Source organism: Acanthochromis polyacanthus, chromosome 8 (assembly GCF_021347895.1).
Source record: "Acanthochromis polyacanthus isolate Apoly-LR-REF ecotype Palm Island chromosome 8, KAUST_Apoly_ChrSc, whole genome shotgun sequence".
Lineage (NCBI taxonomy): Eukaryota > Metazoa > Chordata > Actinopteri > Pomacentridae > Acanthochromis > Acanthochromis polyacanthus.
This window is the reverse complement of record NC_067120.1, coordinates 16,086,865-16,103,579: the sequence shown is the minus strand read 5'-3', so window position 1 is coordinate 16,103,579 and position 16,715 is coordinate 16,086,865. Positions and strand designations below refer to the sequence as shown.

Below are 16,715 nucleotides of genomic sequence, written 5' to 3'. Positions count from 1 at the left end.
TGACTGATATGTGTCACAGGCATAATGCTGCTCTTTTTAGGACTGGACAAACAATCAGTTTCGCCCTGCAGCGTTAGACCATAACAATATCCAGCACAATAGGGAAAAAAAATGAAATCTGAAGTGAAATTTGTTGTTCACTTAAAGCAGCACCTTCAATGGAGACAGGAGCTTTTAAAGGAAGGGTCAGTGAGCTGCTCTTGGTGGCTTCAGGAAGCAATACATCAGGGCATCGTTAAATAGGGCAATTTTCATGGTCGCTGAGCAAAACACATACAATGTAAAGCAAGGGGCTATAGATGCAAAGAGACAAGTGGAAATATGTCAAGGAAACAACTTTTCCAGCAGATATGACAAACCACAAATGCAATATGAAGGCAAAAGTAGACTAACATGATAATCTCTTTTCACATTGCATCTCTCTTATACTTAGACTGCATGAATGGATGCAACCTTCTTCCTCTGCGTATTTCATATCACAACAGCAGCAATAGTTCTGCAGTGTGTCAGGAGTTCAACTGAAAAACCATTTAAAGATCAAATAACTCGCGAGGAATTCACTCAGACTGGTATTTGCAAACATAAATAATGTAACATAAAAAAATTCTATATCAATAAGAACAATATTATATCCCACTATTAGACCCTCAGGAAACTTCTTTTACAGTGTAGTGTAAATACGGTTGCAGCTGATGATGAAATTATGATATTATAAACAATATATTAATATTTATATTATTTTCTTAATTAGTCAAGTAAAAAGTAAAAAAAAAAAACAAAACATAAAAGACAGAAAAAGTCCTGTTACATCCATTAACCTGAAGGTAACATGATCAAATTGACGATAGTGTTACTTATTTAAAACTGACAATTCGGAAAGAGTTATGTTAACTTGCTGACATGTTTCGACAGCTTCTGCTGTCTTCCTCAGAGCGTCATCTGACGTTTGACGCTCTGAGGAAGACAGCAGAAGCTGTCGAAACATGTCAGCAAGGTAACACAACTCTTTACGAATTGTCGGTTTAAAATAAATAACACTATCGTATAGTATATAACGACAAAATGAACCTAATCCAACTATGTTCAAATTGATTGTGTTGTGCTCAGGGACACTCTAATGGGCCAAGATGGGGTGACCCAGTGGTCGAGTGGAAAGGGCACATAATGCATGAGCTAAAATACCCTCTGCAGCTGAGTTCCCACTTCAACAGCCAACTGGCTGGACCTTTGCTGGAAGACATTCCCCCCCATTTTGTGTGTGTATCTCCACTCCACTGCACTATTTTATAGAGGCAAAACACCTTCAATAATACTAAAATAAATAACTGACGAAGATATGTAATTTAATATCTCACTGGATTTAGCAATCCAGCAAATATTTACTAAATCCATAACATTTCCACATTTATGGTTAACAAAAAATACTGTTGTCAATATGGTTGTCTAGCATAGCCAGACATTCTCCACAGTGCTGGGAGAATGGTCTGACAACATCCATTGTCAGTCTGACTTGTTTTTATTTCTTTCAAGTAATCACAATCATTTGGGCAGTGCTAAAACCAGGATGTAGTGTCCCTGTAATAAAGTGTCAGGGGCAGGTTGCTTTCATGGAATATGTGGGCAGGCAAGTGGTGTTATTAAAGCAGCTAATTCACTGAAAAATCCAAGCATGCCTGCCTTTAGGCCTTGTCCACACTAATGTGGATAATTTGCAAAACAGACATTTTCAGTCGCATTTGGGTTCCTCACACATAAATGACATCGTAGGACAATAAAACAAAGACTACTGCTTCATCTGCGCCTACAGGTAAGACTTTTTAAAATTCTGTTTTGTGTGTATCTGTGAGGACAGAGAGATTAGGGAAACTATGATGTCACACATCAATCATGCACTGTTGCTTTTTGTAATGAGCATGTGCGTGAAACAGCAAAAATAACAACAACAATGGCGGATACATGCTCGTTTCTTTACATGTGGTTAGTACTAACCGTTACGGGTTTACAACACAACTTGGCATTGCTGCATCACTTCACTGGCATGCAGAGGAATCTGTGTCTGCTGTGCTCAATATTACTTGGTCTGCACAAATGATTAAATGTCTGCATTCTCTGGTATTTGATGTGTTGTTGATGTAGACAGGCTTGACATACTTCTATGGAGATATTTTTGTCAAACAGTGGCTGTGTGGGCAAAAACTGTATTTGGACCATGTAGGTTGCTGCTCGAAAGCTGTCATTTCTCACAGCAAAGGAGATTTGGAAAACGATAACATGCAGATAGAGGAAAGAATGGAGAATGCTGCATGAATTACGCTGCAGAAATGGCAGGCATATACCTAAAATCCACAATTGTTGAGTCAGACTAGCAGCAGTTGCTAATTAATTTCCTGTCAACCAATCTTGATGGTTCAGTTCAGTTCAAATGCGAATATGACAAGCAAACAAGAAGAACTGTCATTTAATTTAATGAGCTAGAACACCTAATATTAAAATAATCCATCCCATATTGAAACTCATCACAATATCGAATATCAATGTGACAATTTTACTGCTTGTATAAGGAGTCAAAATGGGTCTGTGTAAAACTGAAGTCACTACCTGAGTGCAACAGGGGCATTTTGTTGGTAACACACTTTGTTGTTACAATTTTGTTCACAGCTGTCTGCAGTATTCATGAGAGAGCAGTACCCATACAGTAGCATCTCCAATGATATTGCTGACTTTTATTTACACACACTCACACACAAAAACACACACACACACACACACACACACACACACAAAAGGCAGAAACCCAGAGGAGCGAACCAACACAACAGCAGCAAAATGAGTGTTCCCTTCGCCTTCTGGCAATCTAAGCCCTTAGATATGAGCTTTTTTTCTGGAGTGGAAAAACAGGTCTGACACTTAATTAGCAAAACAAGGTCAAAGCACAGGTCTCATGTTTGTGTCGCCAAGTGCTCTGGCAATTTGACATTCTACCCCTCTTTCTTTCTCTCCCCTCTCTGTGCAATCCAAAAATGCAAACATCCACAAACACAAACAACCATGATCTCTTTCTCACAGCAGTAGAGCAGAGGACTGAATACTGAACATTAGGCTGTCTGATAATTATTACTGCACATCAAAGCACAAACTCTAATCACAGAAAACTGTAGCCATCACCAGCAAACTGCCCACTGACTCCTTCTCTTCACATCTCCTCTCCGGGCCTTTCTGTCTTCATTATCCACATCTGCAGAAGACTCTTTGAACAAACTGCTGGTGTGATTTGACTGGAGGAGTTTTGAAGTGCGGACTATTAGCAGACAGGTCTATTGTATGTGTGTGACGGCTGTTATCTTTGCCTTCATCTGCAGCAGTTTGACACAGTCAAACATAGCAGTGCTCTCTTCCACTCACTGCTTAATTTTGGGATTCTTCTTGGGCTTTGCCGAAGAAACCCAGCAACTGAAAAGTGAGTGTGTGTGGGTGGATGTGGGTGAATGAGTTTGTGTGCACTGCAAGTATAAGTGCAAGTCAGCTGAAGAGTCGAGTGTTCCCTCGTCTCAATACTTAACTGGAACTTTTCTCCACCAGCCATAGTCATATAAATTGGTTGAAAAAATCCGACCACATGAGCACATGAGGACTTAATGATGACTGAGACACAATGTAAGTCAGTGCCGTCCACAGGCCAGACAAGATGCTTTTCTCTGCAAGAGATGCAGCAACGTCTTTGTGGATGTGGGTGAGATATCAGCCAATCACTGGCATTTATTTATGAAACCACACATGTATTTGGAATTGCAAAGCAAAGTCTGAGAACCAGAGCCCAACAGGAAATAAATCATCAGTGTAGTTCAGGTAAATCTGAGTCAGAGAGGCTGGAACAATGGTTCAGTATTGATTCATTATTATGCCACTGATACAGCCTCGGTATCACTGCTTCAATCAATCGCAACCAGAATAAGCCTTTCTTTCAGTTTCTCAAAACAGGACGCCTCCCTTAAATGAGTTTGGTGTTATTCTGGATTTTTTTATTGCCAACAAAGCCCATAATAAGACCCAAACCAACTATGTTTTCAATCGCTTGCCTCAACTCTCAGCTCCAATGTCTTTCATTCACACTGAAAACACACTTAGATATATTTTAAATATTGTCATGAGTCACTTGGTCATTTTCACCATGAATTAGCAACAGCAACCACGTTGATGGCAATGAAAGAGCATGTAACTTAGTGCACCAGTTCATGTAATGTATTAATTTCAGGCTTTAAATATATTTATGGAAAATTGGAAAACATAGAAGATCACTTGGTATTCTTTACTGTTTTTAGCCACTTGCTGCCACTATCTGTGTTTGTTGTACTGCCACTATAGAGCGTTCCTTCTCTCCTCTACTGAACAGAGAAAACACCCTGGCCATTACTTTACTATTAGCTTTTCAGGCACTTCACCCTTATGACAAGTTCTCTATTTGCTCTGGAGTCTAGTCTGACCTTTTAACCATGAAGAAATATCCTTTCATGCCATGAAGCATTTTAGTGACTTTTAATTGGTCTTGTTTAGTCACAGTAATCGCTCTAAGGTCATATCGTGACAGTACAGCTACATTAAGTCCATACATTCTGAATGCTCAGTTTACAATTGCCCTGGCTTTCCTCCCCAATCAGTAGCAGGTTGCTGAATGTTTCAGCAATCCACCACTGATTGGGTAGTCAGAAAGAAGAATGTGTCTGGATGTGCTAACAGCCTGATCTGTTTCTTCTTTTATTTTCTCAGCAGAATCTCTCCCTGTAGGAAAACCTGTAGCCACAGCTTCCCTCATATTCCTGTATCAAACCTCACAGCTATATACAGACAGCAGAAGAATGAATGAAAGCCTGAGAAGCAGACAGATGCAACAGATTCATGTTGGGTCTGGACGTGTTCAAGCTTTGGGAATAGTAATTTAATTTGTTGAGACCACAGTAGCTCCCAGTCTTACTGTATCTTTGATGCAACGGCAGCCTTTTAGCCCAGGGCAGCATTTCACAATTTGCAGCTGTAAGACACCAAGCCCTGCAGAGATTTGTTTACTTCTAGTATTTCCTATTTCCATATTTTTCTCCGAGGCAGATGTGGATGGATTATTCCAGGAAATGAAAAAGAGAAACAAATCCCTTGCCGCTCACTGTCTGAACAGCATTGGTGCCTGCATGTCTCGACCACAAAAGAGGTTTGGGAGAACACACTCACAGGCCTCTTTAAAGATCTCTGGTGCACAAGACACATGCTGAGTTGTTTACTTTGGTAACTTATTGCTTAACGATTCATTAAACCAACTCGGATGCAATGAATCCCAAATGAAACATCAGAATTCCAAGTTGCGTATGAATGTAAACACCCCACGATCTCACTGATAAATAAGTAATTAAGTAGCAAGTGAAGAAATGTAATTATAACACAAAACATAGCTCCTCGTGATTTTGCATTGATAAGATTTAAAGTGTCAAGTAAGATGACAGAATTCTCTTTCTGAAATTTCTCCAGTGACCCTGTGGGGTACAAACAAGAGACTCAGACACCTCCTCCAGAGTTGAAAGTGAACGAGACAAAGCCTGCTTTGTGAATCCATTGACTGCCTACTGTATTAGTGTGTGCCAGTGCTTTAAAGCAGCAGCATGCATATTCATGGCTCCCCATCAGGAAGTCTTCCTCCACTACTTGTGCCACTGCGGGCTCTCAATGGGTGTATTTATGAGTAAAATAATATTCCCCTGATATTTGGCACTCCTTAAAAAGCTGTATACACTATTTAAAAACAGCCAGCATGAGGTCCTATTAAAATGGCCAGAAACCTGAGCATGGCAGCTGAGACACACTGATGCAGAAAAGAGTGAATGCATGATCCAATTTACAGTTTTTGTTGACTATTTTCTTCCTAACGATCAGAATATTCAGTTAATTTCAGCAGCACGCAATATTTGCATGTCTGCCATCATCGTATAGATTCGTGTTTTGAACAGAGTGTCCATGAAAACAGTCCCAGTCACTTGAGCACATGGCCACAGTCAGGCGGCCTGTTGGAAAGCAATGTGTGCGCCGACTGACAATGAGAACAGTCTGGTCAAAGACCTGAGTCATCTGGTGCCTCCTGGCCAAGTCACACCATGTGATCATGGCTCAAAACACAGAACAGGTGCCCACTTAAAAGAGCAGAGAAGAACAGAGGGAGATGTATTGAAAACAAGCGCTTAGATCAATGTCAGGCCATGAGGCAGACAGGTAGATAATTCTGCGACATGAGCCGTGAACTAGAATCTTCCAAACACAAAACTGGCGCATCACGATTTTGCTTGGCTGCGTCAGCACAAAGGGGGTGCAGATGTGTGGGAGCTTTCTGGCATTCAGATTAAAATTATCACTTAACACAAGGAAATCATCTCTTTGCCGTGACGAGGCTGTACAACGGCTGTTAAAGACACAGCTCAGGCAACCCACGCAGCCACATTATTTTAGAGCATTTCCAATCAAGCTCGCCTTCCCTTCAGTATCAGCGAGAAAGCTAAAGTAGGTTGAAAGACTTTTGTATATTATGCTTGAAACAAATGCTTTGGATTGGCCCCCCTATACTTCTCGGGCCTTCCTGTTCATATACATTATGCTGGGTTGTATTCACTGCAGTGTGGCAGCAATGGTTGCACTGATCGGTGGCATTACAACGATATTTCTCACAACTATCACTAGATAATTCATCAACATTTACTCCATTTCTCTGACTCTGGGGATTAATAAATAGCTTATTATAACTCAGATTTCAAGGACTTCACAAAAAGTAGAGAAAGGGAAATTGTTCAGTTAATAAATGTGGAATTTTAGTTTCACTCTTAATGGAACGGTTTGACATTTAACAAAACCACTTCTTTGCTTCCTTGCAGGAGTCGCTTAATGAGACGACTGATACCACTCTCAGCACAAAGTTCAGAAGGACGAAAACAGCCACCCTGGCACTGTCTGTTGGCTTGTCATTGACATATGATGTGTTAATTAGTGAGCTTTTTTCTTAATCTTTGGACAGAGACAGGCTCTGAACATAACTTGTCTGTCCGGCTCCACTTTCACCCTTAAGACAGATCTGAGAGAACTGTTCATTATCTCTGTGAAACTCTCATCAAGAAAACCAATTATTGCATCCCCCCCAAATTATCCTTTAACCCTCCTGTCGTCCTGCAGGTCAAATTGACCCGTTTTAAAGTTTTAAAAATGTGGAAAAATATATATGTATTTTCACAGTGAAAACATCCACATTTAGGAAATTTGTGAACATTTTTTGGTGGAAAAAAACAAATTAATTTTTTTTTAAGAACATTAAGAAAAAAATCAACTGAAATCCAGCGAATTTCGCTGTCAAATTTTGGGATTTTTTATTTCAAAAAATAAAACTTTTGAGGGAAACTTTTCAGGGATTTTCTTCCTGAAAATTTTGCAGTTTTTTAATACATTTGGGGAATTTTTTTCTGAATTTTTGGACTTTTTTCAGACAAGACAACAACAGATTTTTTGGTAAGGACAACACGAGGGTTAATAAAAAGTTTATTACTTTACATTTTACCTGATATCACTTTCTCAGTTTTCTGTGTAGTGTACATAACCATGAGTGGAAAGTGTGATTCATCTACTATTTATACTAAATGTATATATTTATATATGCTGGCAACCTTTTCATTCACTGTTCTGAAGTCAAATCCTGAACTGGTTGGTCACGGGTCAGTGTGAATAACACTATGTACTCCAACACTCCCTCTAAACACACAGCAATTTCCATAATATAGGAGAGCAGTGCTTTGCATTGTCTTGTTGTCCTCTGTTGCAGGGGAATTAAGAGCAGTACAACCCCTCCTCTTTCTATCCATTGTGCATGTGAGTGTGTGGGTTGGGGGGGTGTATGTGGGCTTGCCTTGCTGTGACACTGTGCCCTTCACTCAGTCTGTCCTACACACACTGTGGCCCTGTGTGTGCAGCATGAGTGGAGCTGTGTGTTGCAGATAAGAGTCAGAGTACAGCAAAGAGAGGAGGGGGGGTGATTGTGTGAAGAGAGCATAGGCAAAAAAAAAAAAAAAAAAGGATTCAGTGCTCTTTCTCCCAGTCAGATTCACCTCTGGATGCCCTTTCCTCTACTCACTTCTATTACACCTTCCTCATGAATAATCCAGCCACTGACACCGGCTGGTAGACTACTGACACATTTCACCACCAGGCCCACATACTGAGTGTGGGAGGTGTCCGCTGTTGTGCCCTGCTGAACTCCGATCAAATGCTGCTTTAATATGCATGTATGCCTTATTTTTACTCACGTTGAGAGATATTTTCAGACAGGAAAGTCGTATTGTGATTACTGGCACCACCCTCAGCCTAGACAGCCAGAAATGAGAGGTATCTTCACTCACATCTTCATTACCTACCTGTTTACTGCTCATATAAATTCTCCCACAGTAACGCTGAAATACACAACAGCAGAAGAAAAATATCTACTATTAAGAAGCTGCCTTCCCCTACTCTCTCCATCTTCTCCTCTCTCTCCAGACTCTCTCTCTCTTGGATGACTCGCTCAAGCATTAGCCTGACTCATGTTAATTAAAACAAAGAGATGGCGAACACCAGGGCCGAGCGTGTTATTTTTCATGGGGTAATATTAGCCAGTTCTTCTTGGGGGCAATTTGCGGTTGCTAAGTAAAAATGTGAAAATAATGTCAGCAGCATGAATTAGCAGATTGCAACAGAAGCTCCTGCAGCTACAAACTCAGCCAAGGAAAAAGAATCGGCAGCGTAATTAGTGCACAAGTCTCATGCATAAGTCAGACAGATTCCCCAGAATGCTTGGTTTGCATCTGAATAATGATATGCCACTGCTAAAAGAACAACTTTTGTTCAGGGACATTTTAGGGCAGTTTGTCGGAAGCTATTAGTGCTGGTGTATTGTCCCACAAGTACTTTCAGAAAACATGACGCAGGTTGTTACATCACCTTGCGAGATTGTGAGCCAAATGTGACAGTGTCAGGCCAGCTCGAGAGTGCTGGCCTGATGTGTCAGTTGGCAGTGCGTGGATTTATACAAAGAATATACTCCTCGGACTGGATAAGGCTACATAAGCATTCTTTGACCTCTTTTATTCACACTCATTACCTATGCAAAAAGAGGGTTGATTTGAGACCCTTCGAGAGGGTCCAGGGAGAACAGGTTTGTTAGTGTGAAATGGAAAACCAACCTGTTTGTCGTGCTCGCCTACACCGCATGCTAATGTTGCCCACATCAATGGGCTCTTCATGTAGAAATGCAGCTGAGGGCCCTGGAGCTCAGGAGGCTGACCAGTGAAACACAAATGCACTGGCAGGATGGCAAAGCAGCCAGGAGAGGACAGCGGCGGCCCACAGCCTGCAACAGCCACAGCTTTTATGTGCGGTTACACTGATCTAAGGAATGAAGGGAGACCTCCAAATGTTTTGTCCTTTTCTGTTTCTCATAATGCCCTCAACCCCCTCCTTTCCTTCTCCCTGTACCCCTTTTTCCTCTCTCTGCCTTTTACACGGCTAAAGAGCTGGGCTGAAAAACAACAGGCATTCTAAATAAGAGCTGAATCAATACAGTCGTGCGGCAGCAGGTTCCGGTCATAAAAAGCAGCGTTAATATACAATCAGCTGGTCTGCATGGGCGCACAAAGCATCCGTAGAACTTTCAATCGATCCTGTTAGTGAAGATGTCTCGGCGATAGGCAGTCTCCTGAAAATGACAGCATCCAAAGGTGTATTTAAAAATACGTTGCATGAAGCAATGTTTTAAAAAACAGAATCAAATTGGACTCTCGTAGAGCATTTACAGGTGAAATAGCTTAGCGCAGAAAATGGAAATTACGAAAGAAATGAGATAATATGAGCGTAAAATGACTATGGGTGGTCTCTGCAGTAAACAAACACACCGATTGAATAATGGGCATAGCAATAGCACTTGCTGAGGCTCCTAGTGCTATGCTTCCCATCTCTGCCAAGGGTAATGGGATTTCTTGGGTTTAAATGCACTTCACTCACTCTGTGGAGCCAATAGGAAGCTAAACTATTGATCCACAAACAATTTAGCTGTCCAGCTGTCCAGAGAAGGGGAAAACAGAACGCCCCTAAATGTATAATGAGGCTTCCCAAGAGCTAAACTTTCTCAGTATTCGCTCCACGTGCCAGGAAGCCTTTGCCTCTGGGCTCTCTCTGAGATTAGCCTTCTACCCATACACTCCTGCAATCCCTCACCCAGAAGTCCAGAGATCAGTCACGTAAAAAAAAGTAGCATGCCCCTCACAATGGACACTTTCGATTAATGTAAGATGCATATTTTCAATATGCCACAGATCGAGATTTCATAACCCCATTTAAATGCGCAATTGAGGTAACAGGGATGAGCTGAAAACCATGTACAGCAGTGCATCATCACTATGAGCTAGCATACATTCAGGTAGCGTAACAAACAATACATGGTGTATATGAACAGTTTTGATATAAGCAGAGGAGTGTAGTTATGCTTGGAAGCCTTGTATGTTGAACTAGCATGTGGATGAATCTGTGCTTTTGCCTTCCACACATGCTCCCAGCACCATAGCAACAAGCCTTGCTCAAAGGCCCAAAGAGCGACTTGGCCCCGCAGAGAAAGGCGCTTTCGAACCTAATTGGAGAGTTCCCTCCACCATTGCACATGCTCTTTATTCCCAAAGCTATAAGATAACAGTGAAAGCCGTTGAAAGTAAAGGAAGCTTTCACACGCTCATGATGAACACTGATTAAAAGGGATTAAATTCCAAACGATGCAGCCAATTACTGAAAATATCAAGGAGGAAAGGTACAAAAGAAATGATGCTAAATACTAGCCGCAATGAGAAGATTAAAAAAATATCGAACATGTTTGCATAGGTAATATTTTGCTGGCAACAAAGATGAATATTTCAGTAGCAACCTTTTAATCTTGTCATCATCTAAAATCTCTCTTCTCCCTCTAAACACAAGTTCACAACGCTAGAAGGTCTGCACAACATATGTCTGCCGTTCATTATAATCTGGGTTTTGTAATATGATTTGTGACACCATGAAAAAAAATCTCATTCAAAAACACGAAAGTATTTAGACAAATGAGGATTTTTTTTAATGTAAACAAAAAGTTTTCTCATTTGCAACGCTCTGGTTAAAATCCCTTGGAAGATATCAGACACACTCCGCCGATTTTCAAATTGCATGAAACTGAGAGTCATCTCTTACAGGACCGAAATAGCATGTAGTGTTGTCTGGCAGCACAGTTTCTCTGCTGCGCTGTAAACAATGTATCTGAATGCATCTACGAAGGTGCAAAAACAGATGGCTCAAGACTCCCACGTGAGAAGTCAGTCCACTGTGTGTAACACAATATTTCTGCTCGGTGAAATGTTGAACAAATGCACAAGGGGTAATCTGACACTTGAGGAGCTGTTTAATTAAGACCTATTTACACTAAGATGCTTAAATTTGACTAGTTAATTAGAGAAAACTGTCGTGTGAACTTGCTGACCTTACAATGTTGTCACTTACTTCTTAACATCATTAAATAAAAACCTCTTTAGTACTAGCTAACAACAACCAAACTGTAGCTGTTTGATGAGCAAATAACTCTTGATAATATTGTGGAAATTGAATGGATCACAATGAAGGCAGATAATGTTTACATCGCTAAAAAGCAAACACATTATTTTCTGGACAGACATTGTAACGAACCAAGGCAAATATTATCAGGAATTTCTTTTAAAAGGCTGATCATGCTGTTAACACAAATTAGGCTGTGGAAGGGCACACATTTGTAATCTCTTTTCATTCAAGCCCATAAATCCCAGCAGATTTCCTTTGATTGTAAAGGCTAAAAATATCTCAGAGAATACCAAGCGAAATATCAGAGAAAAAGGCATTGAAATCTCATCAGATTTGACCTAGTTACAGATTCTGACAGCTTTTAAATGTAGCCAAGATCACCCACTTAAACTCAATATTTTGAAATGCAGATGCTCTGAAACACAAAAATAAAGATTTAAGATACGGTGCTCCACAACGTTACTCATGAGGACAAGTAGTTTGTGAGTTGCCCAGTTTGTCTGTGATATCTTTGTATCACAGATTTTTCAGGATCTTATCTAAATCACGGCTTTAAGAAATTCAACTTTTCAGTTGTGCCAAAAGGCCAAATCTTGTCACTGACCCTGAAACTTCTACCCGCTGTGTGATAAGTCCTTGATAACACTGATCAATGTCATCCTATATCCCCATTAGTGGCAGCGGGGGAGATACCGGGCACTTTCTGAACAGTACCTGCTTGTCCAGTCGACATTATCTTAATGAAAATGGACTAATCTGATTTTCAGTGAGACATCACTTTGGCAGACAGACAAACCTGAGGAACCACGTGAGCCACAGAGGAAGTTGAGCACTTTATCAACAAACAAAATCACACTGATAAAGAGAAGAGGAACAGATTACGTGTTCTATAGAAGAAGAAAACATTTAAGTTATATCTTGAGGAGAGTTGGATTTTTTATGTTTTTACAACAAATCCATTTTTTCACAACCCTCCTTTTTTACTTTCTCAGAAAAAAATCTTTCACAAGAACCTTTAAAATGCTATAAATAGACAGAAATCCAGCAGCTGATATCAAATAAACCTATTTTTATCATCAGCACTGTGCTGCTTTTTGTGCAAATCAACAAAAGACCATTTATGCAGACTGTACTACATTATATGCTGATCACAGATATCCCGGATACAAATCATGAACTGCAGAAGAGCTGGAGGAGTCATGCTCACATACATGCATTTTGCATGCATACACATTAAAACTTTTTTTAATCCAGTGTGGCTGGATAATTATTCATATGGGGTCTGACGTTGAAAATAAGTGGCCTCATGAAGTGCTAGGGGCAATTTTCCAAGATTATTATATCCACGTGAACAACAGAGATTCCAGAAATAGAACATCAGCCCAGACAAAAACAACAAGCAAGCAAAAAAAAAAACTTTTCAATCATACAAAAAGAGTCATGAAATGCTGCTAATGTTGTCTAATGCTGTGCTAATGTTAGTACCTGCATTGATACTGTAACAAATCATTGTTGTCAGTGTCAATTAATCTGCCCACTAATTACTGCATTAATGGTTTGGTCTATAAAATTTCACAAAAAGCTGAAGAAATCTTAATCTGCATAGTTGTTATTTCTTTACACGATGGACCAGAACATAAATGATGACATTAACATTAGATTTGTAGCATTGCACCCATTAGATCAACAAGTGGGCTTCAAATGTGTACAGTGCTTCTGGGTTTTTGCCAGTTAGTTCTGTTTCTCCACAGCAGATCTATAGGGTACGATGCATGCAGGGAGCAGGGAGCAGATCACAGTGGGAGAATCAATGGCATGCCTACTGCAAACTGTATTGAGACAGCCAGTAATGGCAGATGGGGACTGAGGCCCTTTCTCCTCTTCAGGCATGAACAGAAGAGAAGTCTGTCTCCAGGCAAACACTGAAGACGTCATGTCTCCGCCTCACTGCCGTACCATTAGTGAATCTCGCTATTGATCGCCGGTGTGTAAATTGCTGAGCAATCTATTGGAAGCATCAAGACGAGGGCATTGCATGTTTTGTCAGCAGGGCACAGAGAAGCACTTCTCCAGGCAGCGAAGGCAGTGGCAGCAATAAAAAGGCTGGTGTTTGCGCGCGTTCTTTCTGCACACAATGTTCATCTGCATCGGCTGTCTCGTCTCGCTACATCTTCTGCGAGCACATTCACTCTCACAATGAAACAAGTCTACAGGACATATTGCCTCCAGCGTGACTGACACTACATTGAGTACAAGAGAACAAACGCCGCTTAACAAGCTTGCTCTGCTGCTGCCAAATGCCAACACGGCCAATCAGTTTAGAGTCTTTTCAAAATCACACGCAAAATCTATCTTCTTCTGTTCGGCTAATGCTTTGACTCTTTGTCCAAGAATTCTTCGCCCAGGGCTTGGAAGGACATCTGGAAAACAAATCTAATCTGCTAAAACGACTCTAAAATTGCCTTAATCACGGATGGCAACTATCCAAGAATCTTCCTGCCTAAATTTAGACACTAGTATTCAAAGGACACAGGAAAATTGAAAAAACAGAGGCGCATTGACTAGTTGAATAGAAAAACATCTTAATGCACTGAGTAGATCTACAGTAGAAACTCACCAGCAGATATGAAAAGACACTCGTTCTCATACTCATAACTTTGATGTTGAGTGGAGTAAAGTGTAGATGGGAAGCTTCAAGACAGCTCTATTTTCCGCCTCAGGTGAGGTTAGCCTGTCTACATCAATAAACGGCACATGTGTGTGACTGAAGCTTCAAACCAAAGCAGAAGTAAGTGCATGCTTATGTCGAGTCATTTGACTGTGACACTAATGGAAGCTGAGGCTGTTCTGTGATGCTGAAATGCATCACAGAAGAGACACATCTTGCAGGATACTGTGTTATGTAAAAAACGTCCTCGTCATGCAAGCCAATGTGGCCCTCCAGCCAATGTGCTGGCAGTGGAACAGCTTATTACAAAACTCAGAACTCTATATTCGGACATATTTTGCTGTAGAGCGAGGGGGATAAAACGCAAGATGCCGCTTTGCACACAGTAGGTTAGCCTACTTCTGAGCAGAGCAAATTCATTCGCTTAGCATGAAGGAGAGGGTCTGTCCTCGGGGTGTACACAGGACGGCACAGGATGCATTAGCAGCAGTCAAGCTTACAAGATTCATAAAGTGCTCCACCTGACAGGCGGCCATGGATTCCCTCTGACATTTTGTGCCACGGCTCTGATTTGGTGGGGACACAGCGAAGGATCTCACACATGCACTGAATGGCAAATAAAGTCAAAATGAAAAAAATTGGATTAAAAATATAGAAGCAGAGCACTCAGAAGGGGTTTAAACATTCATCAGAGGATCATCTGAAAATGCACTCACATCGTCGGAGAATACTGACACTGGATTAGAAGTGAAAAAGATAACTAACAAGCAACAGTCAAGAATATGGAAAGCTCACGGTCTAAAATACGGGGAGATGATTCAGTGAATTCTGCGCATCATAAAAGCAAAACAACTCCAGATCTGTAAATACCAAACACCTATTTGGAGCATTGATCCAATCATAAATCGCAATGACATGCTCACTAGTGCACAATGAAAAGTTGTGGCGCCTCTGTTGATATTTTGCTGTCTTTTGCACGAAGCTGCAGCCAAAGCTGTCCATTAACAGCACTAAGAAAAGTATGTGCAACTATGTAATAGAGTGGTCATTCAGGCAAACATTAGGCACCACTTCAATCCCCACACAGATGCAGAATGTCAATATAGCATTTAATAACCAAAAAGGTCACATCTGTGATTTTTTTGTTGCAATTTACAATAAATCAGTGCATGTTTGCATCACTTCCTGATCCTTTTTACACTATGTCACCAGTAAATGCAATGATATATTTTTTCAGTATGTTTAAGATCTCCTTGGAAATCCCTGGAGGTCCCTGGAGCTGACTTTGGCAACATGTAGCAGGAACAGTTTCTCTCGGCTGGAGCCTAGTCTGGTGAGTCAGGACGCGCCCATGACACCCTCTCCAGCATCTCACATCCTGACAGAATAACCTGCATTGGGCCATTACTAAGCATTACCGCTCAATCTACCTGTAAAGATGACAGAGGCCAACCATATGCCTCAATCACACGCGGCACTGACACCGGGACATGCGTTTTAGTTCCACCCCAGATGAAAGTGTTTACAGTCGTCGGGAGCTTCTTAATCTTCTTGAAGGCAGGCAGCAGTTTGAATCATCGGTATGTGCGGCGGTATTAGACTATGGCCTCTGGCGTGTTTTAATTAATCCCGACTTTAATACTCACACTTAATACTTCCGAGCAGATGTCCTATACAAATAATATGACAGAATCATCACATCTGCTCCGTGCGTCGAGACAAGTGCATGTCAGGATGTGCAGCAGATCCATCCTCCCCGCCACGCCACGGTAATGTTGCTCACATGCAATATCTCAAATACGACACTAAATTGCAAAATAAAAAAGACATCGGCGTGCTCGTACCCAAATTGTTACCAATTCTGCATTGCGGAGAGCTGCATATGCTCCATCCCACTCAGCCTGTTGTAAACAACACTGATTTCCCAGCTGTCAAAATGCTGCGCCCGGCTTCTCCAGGAATGAAAATCAGCCGCTTTTCAGTGGATCTGCCCAGCGCCCTGCTTGTCCTTACCTTCCGTAGCGGCCAGTAGCGTCCGTCCACAGTGTCCTTCACGATGCTCACACCTGCTCAGCACCGCATCGCCGGGCGCTCAAGAGCAGGGAAAGAAACTGACGGAGCCGCGGTCCTGTCCCCTCGGATTGGATGAAGGCTTATGGCCGTCTGCTCAGGGGGGCGCTAGACCTGCCTGTTCCTCAGGATCACGGAGCACCAACTCTTCTTTTTTTTTTCTTTTTTTTTTTTTTCGGAGCACCAACTCCCACTGTGATGTCCCTCCACAGCTCCGTCACAGCCTCCTTCATTTGAATATGAAATGATAGTTAAAAGAGGGTTGTAGAAAGCGACAGAATCTGTTCTGCAACGGGACGTTATTTGCTGTCTCCATGCTGTTAATGTTGGTGTGCTATAAGGTCAGCACTGACTCTGTTTG

General features: G+C 41.3%; 1 protein-coding gene across 3 annotated transcripts in view; it reads right to left on the bottom strand.

Annotated features, from left to right (window-relative positions):
- LOC110950277 (contactin-1a-like) overlaps window positions 1-16,487 on the bottom strand; it is a 70,504-nt gene extending 54,017 nt beyond the window's left edge. For 2 of the 3 annotated variants that reach the window (XM_022192751.2, XM_022192752.2), the window contains exon 1: window positions 16,298-16,481. The gene's annotated coding sequence lies outside the window, so the exon portion shown is untranslated. Of the gene's footprint in view, window positions 1-16,297 lie in introns of all 3 variants that reach the window. The other variant, XM_051951514.1, reaches the window with a different exon arrangement.
- Window positions 16,488-16,715: the final 228 nt, after the last annotated feature.